We start from the raw sequence: 9,493 nt of genomic DNA on the forward strand, positions 1-9,493 counted from the left end.
GGGGCTGCTCCCCCTTGCAGGAACAGGCTGGGGAGTGGAGAGATGCTGGTGTCTGCTAAGAGCCACTGCGGTTCTGGGGCTCCTGGTGCAGCAGGACCCAGCTGGGGTAGGGCTGCTCCTGCCTGGGGGTGGTGGGTGCACCTGCGTGAGGGCATCTGCAAGGCGGATGCTCCTGAGATTTCATGGTTTTTATGTCCTGTGGTTTTGTTGCATTTGCAGTTGGGCTTGTGTCAGGTGATTCTGCCTCCATCTCCCATCTGTACCATTTTTTGATGCTGTGTGCTGTCAGAGGTTAGTGGTTCAAATATCTTCAGTATAGATGGCACCTCAGAAACTTCAGGAATGTGGTTTTGAGTGCTTTTGTTCTCAAAGGACAACCTTCATCTTCTGAGTGCTATAAAAATACATTGCTTATAGCTCTGTATCGCTGCAAGAGAGCAGCCAAGGGAACCTAGTTCCACACCCTCACCTTCCATCCATCGCAGCACACGGCTGTGGGGATGTCTGTTCTGCTTAATGAAATGACTGTGGACTTCATGTGGGGTGGCAAGTCCTGAGCTCTTGTGCTGGGCTTTGCCAAGGCCTTGGCTGCAGCTCACAAAAGTACCGCGAGTCTGCAAGCGAAAAGGGCTTGTCCAGAGCTGTGCTGGTTACGGGTGCCCTGTGCTACTGGAAGTCACAGGAGCGGGACAGGAGACAACAGTGTTTATTTTCTTACTATGAAATTATGCTAATTCCACCGTGCACTCTCACACATTATTAGTTCAGTTCCATTTGAGCTGTTGAAGGACAGCTTTTTCAGGCACATTCATCTAGGAATCGGTAAAACACTGGAAAGTGGGCCCATGCCAGGTGTCTACAGCCTCTTTTTAGAGCAATCCTGTGTTGTCACACCCAGGGCACAGACAGTCCTGCTCACCTAGCTCTCTGTCTCCGTGTCACACCAGGGAAGCATTTGTGTGAGGTAAAATTGAAAAAAAGCACTCTTCATTCTTCCTTATCTCCTTGTGGCCTGCAAGGAGCTCTTGTCCTTGCTGGGTCCTCTAGATGGCAATATTGGAAAGGACAGTAATTGTCCATCACTGCTGTGTCCCTCCAGGCTGCTGGCTCATCCTTGCTCCAGAGACCCTCTCCATCCCCTGCCATGCTCACCGCGCCTGCTGCACCACCCAGCTTGAGTCTCGATCTGCAGAAAGGAGGAGAGATCCTGTTGCAACACCAGCTGTTCCTACACCTTGATCCTCTTTGCAGAAGCCATCACCTTCGCAAACACCCAGGAGTCCGGAGGTGGCTGAGGTGACTTTGTGCTCGGAGACTGCATCTGTGCTGCATCTTATTTTCCTCTTTAAGGCCAGCTGCTTGTTGGCATTTTTTTTTCCCCATTAGGCTTTTAGAATCAGGAGTTTAAGGCTAATGCTGACAAGGTAGTTCCAGGTTCAATTTTAGCCACTCAGAGATGAGCTGCAGCCCTTGCTGGAGCTATTGATGTTTATCAAAGCTGGTTCAACACCCCCTCCAGCACTAAGCCCACAAAGGCACCTTCCTCCACTTCTCCTTCCAGGCTCCCCAGCTCTCACAAACAGGGAATCACCTGAGCTTTAAGCCATTCCAGCACTAGAAGCTGCTGTCATCTGCAGCCAGTTTGTGGTCACAATGGCTGTTTGCACTGTTGCAAAAGGACTTTTCTCACTGCTTGGCTGCTGTTCATCACAGTCCCAAAACAGTGTTTGTCACCAGATGTGGGGAGTATTCTGAAGGAAATACCTTGGTGAGATTAAGAGAAGAAGTCGGGGTGGAAGTGCCTCTCAGATACCGGTGAGCACAAATACGTCCTTATAGTGCTAAATTGCAAAAAGCCTTTTGGCTACACGTGTCTGTGATTGGAGAATAATTGGAAGATAAAGCAAGTAAAAGGAAAATGAAGAAATGGTGTCCTTGCTGATGATTATAACAAAACCTGCCAAGGCGATGAGAGAACGCAGAGGCTGTGGAGTGTCTGTGTGTGACAGTGTCCAGTGCAAGCATAGCAACGCTGCCCATTGCAAACACCATGTGTGCCCGCTGCTTTTCATCTGTTCTGCTCCCTGCTGAGCTGGGAGTGATGTGGGTGTCACTTAATATAAAGGCATTTACAACTCAGCTGGTGCCTTCAGCCTTGTTAACATCAGAAGCTGCTTTGCACCTTGCTGGAGGAGCGCTGGGAACAGTCTGGATCCCAGTATCCTCATCTCTCTTCCATGGCTAAAAGGAGAGCAGCACAGCGATGCAGTGGGACTGGTGTCCCTGAAGGCTCCTAGATTTTGGATAAGCCTGATAAGAAGCAAGGTGAAGTCTCGGTGTGTTGGCCGCTGTGGAGGTGAGATGTCAGGTGTGAGGCTGTGACCAGGGAGCCCAAAGCCAGGGAAAGCAGAATTCCAGCCTGTCACCACTCTGTGTTGTGGGATGGCATCAAAGTTTTGCAAAGGGCTGCTCTCAGAAGGGTGTTTGGGAACCAGGGGTTCTGGAACATGTTATTTTGGGACATGCAGCCCTTGTACAGCCCATCTTGGTGCTTTTACTTACTCCAGCCCTTACAGTCCGTGCTGGGCACTTAGAGCCTGGGTCAGAGTCTGCGAGATCCTTGAACGACTGCAGGAGACTCTGTGAGGTTCAGGACTCTGGGGTAGCAAAGCTTTGCATTTGTTGTCCAATATTTAGACATGCATATAAACAAAAGGATTTGGGCTTTATTAATTGGCCTTTCATAGGAAATTCCACCAGCTGTCCTCCTCCGAGGGGTGCCAGCGATGCTCCAGCCCCAAGGAGTCCATATATGGTTGCAATCTCCTAACCCTGCGTGTTTTGCAGAATAGTGTGGTCATAGCTACTTTTAAGGATATGTGTGAACATTGCTCCCCTTCCTGTATGCATAAGCTCCCAGGAACGCGGACAGAGATAAAAAAGAGTATAAATTAAAGCTGTCAGCTTTATGCAGCATGTCAGCTTTTCTACCCGCCGCAGCGAGGTTAGTTGTTCCAGCCTACCCACGCGGTGCTGCGCTGAGCTGGGAAGGCACCACAGTGCAAAGGATGCTTTGTGAATAGGAAAATACCAACCCGCCGAGCATCAAAGCATTTCACAATGTAAATGTGCCCAGACTGAGACAGCAGCAGAAATATTTCCCCTTGCCCTTCCTCCTGCTATAAGCACTGTGAGAATACAGCCAAGAGCTACAAGGTACCTGAAAGCTCCCCCTGAGCCCTTTTTGTTCATAAAGGACTTTTGTATCCTGAATTCTGCCTGATCCTTCTGTCAGGGGCATCCTCCTCCTCTCTGTTTCAGTGGCCTGGTGTCTGCAGCCCATGGCTCACTCCTGCTCTCTTCATTCTCCAAACATAAGAGGAGCTATTGTCTCCTTCAGTGTTGGTAGCAGGAAATGTCCTGCAACCCACTGACCTCCCCCCTCTCCTCTACGCTAGCTGCAACTCTTTTGCCTGATTTGAGATAGGCTAATCACAGAAAATCAGAAGGAGGTCGCGGTAGGTAGGTTCTGCTTCTGCATCCCACCTACAGCATCTCCCTTACCCCTCCTGTGGCACTGCCTACACCAAAAATGCACTTTTTCTGCTTAGCTGCTCCATGGGCATAAACCTAAAGACAGCAAAGGGCAGTAAGTCTCCCACATCCCTGCAGCATCCTCATTCTCTGCAGCACCTCCGAGCGTCTCCTTTGCATCCTTTGGCGATGGGTGGCTACCTCTGCTCCTCTGTGATACTGCTCACTCCTGAACCTCCCAGAGGTACAAGTGGAAGGAGAGCAACAGATGCAGCATTGCTTGCTTCTCCCCTTTGCTAGGCAGTTAATATTAATCACCTGTGCTTTTGGATGTGTTGTGTGAATTCTCCCAGCCTCTGAAGTTTTTGAGAGCTGTAATAAGAGAGAATTGGAAATACCTCTGGATCTCAATGGCAGAAGGGCCAGATTTAATACAATCTTGCCTTTTCCAGCTACACTGTCATATTTTTTAGCTTTGGAATAGAAATGAGCACCCTAGAGCTGCTTAGCTAAATTATGTCTGGCCAAGTGGTCCAAATGGTTGGACTTGATGATCCAGTGGGTCCTTTCCAACCTGGTGATTCTATGATTCTATGACTCTAAAGTCACTATTTGCATTCGTGTCCATTTCTCAAGGTGCAAAATCAAGGATTATGGTGAGGACACAGGTCAAGTGCTACACACTGCAAATGCACAAGGTATGTCTGGGTTCTGTTTTCTACCCTGGAATTTCAGAGCTGTGTCTGCTGCTCACACGAGAATACTCAAACTGTCACAAAAGGTGAATGAATTTTCCTTGTGATTTTGTTTCTGTTCTGCATGGTCTGGTTCACCAGATGGAGCCTTGTTGCTGAGATATTTGCCCTTGATAAAATGCCTTAGCTCTAGGACCAACGTCTTAAAGGGCTGAAAGCTTTTGTCCCACTAGAGAGAAGCCAGTGCCATTTGGCACCGTTACGAGCCTAAACCCGGCTCTCATCAGTGACTTGCTGCTTCTTCTGGAATCTGTGCTCTGATGGCAGAGCTGATAATAGACTGATGGCCCTTGTGACAAGGGTGTAGGGATTGATTAAAAAATCCCCTGGAAAAAATGGATCATTCTGGCTTTAGAGATATTTAATTTGAGCTTCCGTAGCCAGCACCAAGGCTCAGTAACGCTTACAAGACTGAATTTCATTGCTCTAAGGAGGACGGCTGAGGCAGTTGTGCCCAGATGGCACCAGAGCAGTTGTGTTCACAGCAGCGCTGAGCTGGCTGGGCTGCAAGTCTCCGCTGATGTGGAGAGTGTGGGGCAAATCCGATACTGCAGGCACACCAAGATCAAATTGGGATGCACTGGCAGCCTTGAGCTGGGAAGAGGAGCATCCGCTGAATTCCCCAGGAGTGGATCTGATCCAGGACACTGGAAAGTTGGGTATTATGGTCCTGCTGAAAGTCCTGGACCACGACAAGTGGGACAGTTAATACCTGGACTTCTGTGGCTGGCTGTGCTCCTAATGCAGCAGAATGAGTAAAGCCAAGGCGCAGCGTGTAAATATTTATAGCCCAGTTACCAGGTTTCGCGCTTGACCAATCCCTCTTGGCTCCTGCCACTTGATGTTTGTGGCTCTGAGTTGCCAAGGACACTCAGAGGGTTGCTCAAGGGGCAGAAGCCTTGCCGAAGGGAGCTAAGGGCGTTGTTGCGATGCTCCTCTGAGGCAGCGGGGCCAGCCTGGCAGCATCCAGGGCACTGGGCGACTCATTCCAGCACCGAGAGCCATGCAGCAGCACCCACTGCACCCACCCAGCACCTGCATCTCAGCCAGCAGCTCTGGGAAGGGGAAATGAGGCACTGATGAGCCCCTAAAACTCAGTCTAGAAGCTTTTTCACTGACCAGCTCAGGTGTGCAAGAGGGAGGTGGGAAGTGACTGCACCCAGAGCCCTTCTCCTCTCGAGGGATGGCTCTGTCTTCCTTTGCTGTAGAGACCTGCTCTTCTGAGAAAGGCTTCTTCATCAAAATCTACACAGCCTCTGTGTAACTCTAATGTTCTCCCTCAGATTCAGAGTGCCTAATGCCAAATATTTCCCCCCTCTGTTGGTTCAGTTCGTTCTGTTTGAAATCCCGTCTTGAGCTTCTGAGGGGGGAAAAAAATCATGATCTGTTTTCACTGAAGATATTTATTTATGTTTGGAAGTGGCAAGAAGACAGGTTCTCTATATCCATGCAGGTATCTGAGATCTTTCTCTTGGGTGGCTTTCAGCTTTGACTTCATTTCTAATTCACTGTTTTCAGCAGAATTCAGCAAAGAAGTGAGCTATCTCATTTTCACGTAAGAGGTGATTCCCAGAAAAGTTGATTTAAAAAAAAAAAAGAGAGCAAACCCATGGTCCCTTTGTGCCAGGTGAACTAAATCAGTTGAAAATCCCATTTGAACTGGAAGAAAAGCAAAAGTCCAGCACAGACAAATCTCCTTCAGAGCTAGGTATCATGTCTAAAATCTTTTGGTAGGGAAAGCTGCCTGACAGCTATTTACTGCAGCTCCTTCAGCACACTGAGCTCAGGAAATTACATTCATAATTTCCTTAGTGCCAAGTAGTTTGTAATTTTCCCATGACTATTCCTTTTTTGTTGTTGTTCGATAAACAAAGCCTTTGAAAAGCATACACAGATTTACTTTTTGCCTAACTATGCAGCTAACACAAAGTATAGAGTTTGAGGGGATACTGTTCACTTGATTTGTTTGACATAGGGAATAAAACCCCCCAACCTTATTTGTGACCAAGCCTTCTGTAAATAGCCTTGTAATTCTAATACAAACTTTTTAGCAAAGGGAAAATCGATCTCACAGAGAAAGTCAAAATGCTCATATGGCCAGTGCTGTCAAACACAAGGAACAAGAAAAAAAAAGGCAGAAAGGTGTGACCTGACTTTTCTGCTTTATCATCAGTGTGGGCCGCAGTAGTAAGTATGATTCCCTGGAGCCAAGCAGGTAGAGCCTGAGGGACAGATGCTGTGTGACTCAGATGAAGTCAAGAACTTTGTGCCAGGACAAGGAATTGAATTTTGGTCCCCTGAGCTGTGGGCTGATGCTGTAAGTGCCAGCCCATGCTGCGTCTATCACTTCTCGTGTTCATTGCAGTCATCTAATCCAGTTGTGTGTGTATCTTCATGGTCCTTGGCTTTCTAATCAATTTGGTTTTAGCAGCAGACTCAAGCAAAATGAAATTTTTCATGCTTCAGAAGCATCCTCTGCTATAAAAACACACATTTTACTAACGCTAGCCTGTGGGTACCTGGAATTAATTTTTTTCTGAGACTAAAATCTAAAGCTAAAATTAATAAAAAGGCCTAATTTCAGGCTAATGCCTGGAAGCCATCTTTTCAAATCTAGAATGTGAAACACCTGATGAGCCTGACACCAACAAAGAGATCACTGATGGGGTAATTATGTATAGTAAGATAAAGATAAACATGTTTTAGATGTCCATAACCCATACCATCACAAATCCCTTTGTGCTGTTAAAACTAAAACCTTATATTATATCACTGTTTCTTTACCTCGTTGCTATTAGCATCCTTTCCGTGTTAAATCTCTCTGGATATGTATCCACCCAGTAACTGATAATTGATAAAGACCAAGCTGACCAATAGATACAGACAAGAACCAAACCCTGTCTCATATTTTATCTGTTTTGCTTATGCAAGTACTCAAATATTTGATGGATTTCAGTTGTTTAACTGCTGGCCAAGGTGTTTGCTGGGAGGGCCAAAGTCTGGAAACACTTAAGCAAATTGCGACCCAGCAGTTGTCGAAGTCAATGGAAACTTACTTGACTTCAGCAGCCAGGGGCTGAAAAATTTTAGTTTTAGCCATAGTTCTGCAGGAACGGAGTTCTTTGTTTGCCCAGACTGTTCCCCATGCTTCATTTTGTGGGATCTGCTCAGGGTTAGACAGGGTTTTTACACAAAGCATGAGACCAGACGGACAACTCCCACTAGATCAGGCTGCCCAAGGCCCCATCCAACGTGTCCCATGGGTGCGCGCCCAGCTGGAGTGATGCCCATGGCCACAGCCTGCCCGCTGCTCCCACGTCCCTGCCTGGGATCCAGCAGGCAGAGGAAATGACACCAGGACCCCGTGCACGAATGTGGACGGAAACGCTGAGGTTCAAATGACCATGGAGCAGAAAATCTCAAGCCCTACCCTTGGCAGAAGACCTGGTGAGTTTGAATAGCCCCCTGCAGGCTGCAGATAAATAGCTCTGACTGCTGCCAACATTCCATGAAAACTTATATTGTTGCTGGAAAGACAGTTGGAAACCTATGTTTCTGTTGCCTTTGCAAAATGTAGTCTTACTGGGGCCGGAGAGTCAAGAGATGGGTCTGGTTTTGTGGGGCCCTGGTGCATCATCTTTTATAAATGGAGTCACCTTTGTAATTTTCCATGCATGAGAGAAGCAACTTGTTTCAGGAGAAGCATTTTGGCGTCTGCCAAAGGACACCAAGCAGGCTGATGCAGCTGCTCCTCTTAATCTGATAGCTGAGCCATCCCGGCAGTTGCTTTTTAAAGGTGGGAACGATCTCTGGCTAGATCCTCTCTCAATGTGCAGATTCTGGTGTCACTCAGGAAAGTCTGAGTAGCGGTGATGCCTTGAATCACTGTAATTACTCACAGGCTTATTTGATCGTGGTCTTACAGCAGGTGATGGTCCAGTTTGAAAAATCTCCTTTGATCCATCGAACCAGGTTTGCCGGTGGCGTTGTAAGGCTACACTGCAGAGATATTGTGACACTAAATTGTGGAGAGATGAGCAGCTTTATGCATGTCACCCAAAACCAGCACAGCCCTTTCTTTTGTGTCTTACTGCTTTGCTCACTAAATTCAGAACTCCCTACTTTGTCCTGGCCTCGTTTGCACAACCATTGATGAAGACAAATCCACTGATGCCCCTCAGCAGCAATTTAACTGCTCACTTTATGCATGTATATGATTTCCCAAGCACATGGACAGGAAGAATCGCAGCGGATGCGAAGATGGAGAGCTGGCTGATGCCTGTTTAGTACAGAGGTGCACTTGGCAACCCTGTGGGACACGGCCAGCAGGTTGCAATGCTCTCATTCGTGTCAGCTTGGAAAGCAGCACCGTTAAGTGTCTAAACTAGGTGGAAAAAGGGTTTACATCACTGCTGTTTAACCACACTGTTATAAACCCCCCCCCAGCCCCACCCTTACTTACTCCCAGAGAGGAATGACTCTGAAATGTTTCAGCTTTTCCATTACTTCACCTGCCTGGAGACATTCTGCTAATGGCCTGGGAGGTAATTAGCTGGTTGCAGGTGAGACCCAGCTGCCTGCAGGGTGGGGTTTGGTTTGGCCTGAAGTTATCCCTCAGGACAGCACGGTGGGATGGTTCTGCAGGGTGGATGCTGTTGTATCTCTTTCCCTATTTATTTTTCTCTTTTTTTTTTTTCCCCCTCCTTTCCCTTAGGTCTCTTGAAGTGCCTACTGCAGGGGGCTGTATCTTCCTCTGTGAATCTGGGGCTAAAAAACAGCCTTTGGAGAAGTCAGAGGACAAATCGAGTTGGAAGCCGTCACCAGGGCTTTAAGGGATCAGCTTTCCAACGCGACTCTTCTCTTTTTCCCTTTTCAGCTGGGAGGTCCCGTGTGGGCCACGGGGGCTTTATATGCAAGTGGAAAAACAACCAGCCCAAACCAGGGCATGACTCTGACTTCCATGCGGAGTCAAGGACAATTAAATAGATGGCAGAGGAGCAGCCAGTGCATGCGGCTGCCCCGGCAGGCTGGATTTGCTGCTCCCAAGGTCTGTTGGAATGAGGTGGCTGTGTTTACATGGGCGAAGCCTGTAATTAGGCAAATAACAGGGCTGTGTCTCCATGGTACCAGTGTGGATGGGCAGGGAAGAGGGTTTGTGATGGCACCTTGCCCCTAAGCAGCTGCATCCCTCAGGCTGGAGTGAA

This window comes from Phaenicophaeus curvirostris, chromosome 13 (genome assembly GCF_032191515.1).
Source record: "Phaenicophaeus curvirostris isolate KB17595 chromosome 13, BPBGC_Pcur_1.0, whole genome shotgun sequence".
Taxonomy (NCBI): Eukaryota; Metazoa; Chordata; class Aves; order Cuculiformes; family Cuculidae; genus Phaenicophaeus; species Phaenicophaeus curvirostris.